Below are 4,171 nucleotides of genomic sequence, written 5' to 3' on the forward strand. Positions count from 1 at the left end.
TAATATGAAATCTTTGACAACTTCAATCTTTTCTCCATTTGTTGTGATGCTGCTTATCGGTCCAGTTGTGAGGATTTTTGTTTTCTTTATGTTGAGGCGTAATCCATACTGCAGACTGTAGTCTTTAATTTTCATCAGTATGTGCTTCAAGTTATCTTCACTTTCAGTAAATCGCTAAGTCCACAGGATGTCTGGGACCTAATTATGGGTTCTGGTGAAGGTGAAAGGAGCTCTGTTGGTGTAGTGGTTAAGGCATTTGACTGCTAACCAGAAGGTCAGCAGTTCAAACCCACCAGCCACTTTACTGATGACAGATGAGGCAGTCTGCTTCTTTAAAGCCTTGGAAATCCAAGGATGTTCTCTGTGAGTTGAGATTGACTCCATGGCAGAGTTTGGCTTTGGTTTGGGTGAAGGTGAAGGTTGCTTACAGGGCTGGGAAGTGCTTAGCGCTGCGGAGGAGGTTGCTTAGCAACCAGACTGTGGAGGCGAGCTGCACCTTGCAAGGCGACATGTAAAGCCCGCCTACACGAGTAGGGCCTATGCGCACGCGCGGGCGGCGCCCCCGGGACTGTCAGGACCTGACGGTTGCTAGGGTGACAAGGATACAACATGGCGGCCGGATCCTAACGCTCTCCATCCAGGGACCACCGCGGAGGTCCCGGTGCAGGACCCCACCTAAGGGGAGTGAAAGGCAGGGGGTCACTCTCCTGCCCCTTCGCAGCCCTGTGTCGGCAACGGGTGGCCACCGGCTTCCGGTTCCAGGATGAAGAGTGAGTGTGGCGGGAGGGGCGGGACGCGAGGACGAGGGGCGGGGGCCGGGAGTGGGGCGCGGCGAGGGATCCAGGGACGGGGGTGGGGGCGGGAGACACCGCCTGTGGAAACCGTGAGCCCCCCTCGGCCGTCAGGAGCCGGCGACCACGGAGCGAGGTCGAGGGGTTCCGGCTGATCGGGAAGCCGGGGTCTTAGAGCGCCGACCGGAAGCCGGCTGAGGCATGATTTGGAGCGAGGTTTTTATGTTGGAGTTTTGGGAACTGTGTGTGATTTTTTTAAATGCTGAATTGCCTTGGAGGCTGGTCTTGAACATTCGGCAGTAACTGAGAGAGCGCTCACAGAGCGCGCTCCCTGCGGTTTAATAACCTCGGATTACTGCACACTTAAGAAGAAAGCTGAGCTGTACGTTTCCTTTATCATTTTCTGGATCAAGCAGTAGCATTTTTATAGGAACTTTGAAGCAACTTTTCAGTGAAATGAAAAACTGTAACTAGGAAGTTGGGACATGAGGTGGTGGTTAGATGCGCGTGGACTGGATTCCAATTCATGGCGACTCCATGGGACACAGTAGAGCTCTCCCACAGGGTTTTCCTAGCTGTAATCTTTACCGAAGCAGGCAGCCAATCGCCAGGTCTTTCTGCAGAGCGGCTGGGGGGGTTGAACCGCCATCCTTTCCTAAGATCCTAAAACCCACTTCCATGAGCCATTCCGACCCACAGCGCCCCTAGAGGACAGACCACCCCACAGGGTTTCCAAGGCTGTCAGTCTTCACAGAAGCAAAGCCCAAACCACACCCACTGCAGTGGAGTCTATTCTGACTCACAGCGCCCCTAGAGGACAGAGTGGAAGTGCCCCACAGGGTCTCCAAGGTTGTCAATCTTTGGAAGCAAAACCCAAATCACACCCTCTGGTGTGGATTCCACTTAGCGCCCCTAGAGGACAGAGTGGAACTGCCTCATAGGGGTTCCAAGGCTGTCAATCTTAACAGAAGCGGACTGCCTCATCTTTCTCCTGTGGAGCAGCTGGTGGGTTCAAACAAGAGACATTTTGGTTAGGCGCGGAATGCACCATCAGAGCTCTTTTTCGTAAGGCAGTCATCCACAAAATGTAGCAGTAACTCTGATTTCTGTCGTGGACAATCCTGGTGCCGTGAACTAGAATTTTTTTCCACCTTACTGCACAGATAAAATCCTGGTTTGTAGTTGTGAGCCAGAGATGCCAGAGGTCTCACATCTTTTGCTGCAAAAAAGATGAAATTTGTTAGGCAGAGTTATAGTGTTAAATTTGCATAATTTGATTGATAACTTGTTTGTGGGACAAACTGTATAACAAAGATATTTAAAATAATCTTATTCACCTTTTACAAGGCAATTTTATTTCTTCTGTTGATTATTGTTTACATGTTTATCTTTTTCATTGATGTACTACAAAAACAGTAATATGTCAGAATGTTTCACTGCTATTCATAAAGTGTTCACTGAAGAACAAAGATGTTTCTTTGAAGACTAAGGTGTGCCTAACCCAAGCCATGGTGTTTTCATTGCCTCATATGCATGTGAAAGCTGGACAATGAATAAGGAAGTCCGAAGAACTGATACTTTTAAGTCGTGATGTTGGCAAAGAATACTGAAGTACCATGGACTGCCAGAAGAACTAACAAATCTGTCCTGGGAGAAGTGCAGCCGGAATTTTCTTTGGAAGTGAGAATGGCCAGACTTTGTCTCACCTACCTTGGTCATGTTGTCAGAAGGGACCATTCCCTGGAGAAGGATATCATGCTTAGTAAAGTGAAGGGTCAGCAAAAAAGGGGAAGGCCCTCAATGAGATGGACTGACACGGTGGCTGCAATGATGGGCTCAGGTATAGCAGGGATTGTGAGGCTGGCACAGGACTGGGCACTGTTTCCTTCTGTTGTACACAGGGTCTCTATGAGTCCGAGCTGACTCAGTGGCACCTCACAGCAACAACAACACTTCAGAACATGATTAGAATGCAAGATCAACAAAAGGCTTTATACTTTCATTTACAGTGTGGACTTCTATATACCAAACCCAGGAGTCGATTCCTACTCATAGCAACCCTGTAGAACCGAGTATAACTGCCCCATAGAGTTTCCAAGGCTGTAATCTTTACAGAAGTAGACGGCCACAGCTGGTGGGTTCAAACCACTGACTTTTAGGTTAGCAGCTGAGTGCTTTAACCACTGTGCAACTATGGCACACTTGGACTTATATATACCTATGTTTTACTATGTCCCCTTTTTGTCTTCCTAACTATTTATTTTGAAAACTCCCAAATCTATAGGAAACTTGCAAGAGGAGTGTGTTGGGTATCCACAAATCCTTCACCTAATGTCAGCATTCTGGGCCAGGTTGATGTTGGAATCCCCCCAGCGATTCTGCAGAAGGCAGGCAGGGCAATCTGCTTCCAAAAGATTACAGCTGAGAAAACTCCACGGAACCGTTCTACTCTGTAACACATGGGGCACAACGGTCAGAATCACATGAGGGTGAACCAGCAGCAACAGCACTTGAGCTCTCATGGCTTGTCTCTACACATTTATTTACTTCTGCTGAATCTTTTGAGAATTAGTTGCACACATCATGGCATTTCATCACTAATATTCAGCAAGTATCTGGTAAGGACAGGGACATCCTCCTACCTAATCACAATACAGGTAACATTCAGGAACTTTAATATCAGTGCAATAGTATCATCCATACACCATCCATGTAACCAAATGACCTGTTGTCAGGTGCCGTCCAGAGGTTCTGACTCATAGCCACCCGTGTGCGACAGAACAAACACTGTCTGGTCTGGCGCCAGCCTCTCAGTCATTACTATGCTCAAGTCCATGGTTGCAGCCACTCATCGAGGGCCTTCCCCTTTTTCACGACCCTCTTCATTACCACGCATGACGTCCTTCCAGTCCCTGGAGACTATAAGAGCTGAAGTCTTGCCATCCTCACCAAGAAGGATTCCAGCTGTACTTCTTCCAAGACAGATTTGTTTATCCTTGTGGGAGTCCACGGTATATTCAATATTCTTTGCCAACACCATGCTTTCACATGCATAAGAGATGATTGAAAATACCATGGCCTGGGTCAGGTGCACCTTAGTCTTCAAAGTCACATCTTTACTCTTTAACAATTGAAAGAGGTCTTTCGCAGCAGATTTGCCCAATGCAGTAAGTCATTTGATTTCTTGACTGCTGCTTCCATGGGTGTTGATTGTGGATCCAAGTAAAATGAAATCTTTGACAACTTCTATCTTTTCTCTGTTTATCATGATGTTGATTATTGGCCCAGTTGCCAGGATTTTTGTTTTCTTTATGTTGAGGTGTAATCCATACTGCAGACTGTAGTCTTTAATCTTCATCAGTAAGTGCTTCAAGTCATCT

The sequence above is a fragment of the Orycteropus afer genome, unplaced genomic scaffold (genome assembly GCF_000298275.1).
Source record: "Orycteropus afer afer isolate SDZICR_OR568_19922 unplaced genomic scaffold, OryAfe1.0 scaffold00371, whole genome shotgun sequence".
Taxonomy (NCBI): domain Eukaryota; kingdom Metazoa; phylum Chordata; class Mammalia; order Tubulidentata; family Orycteropodidae; genus Orycteropus; species Orycteropus afer.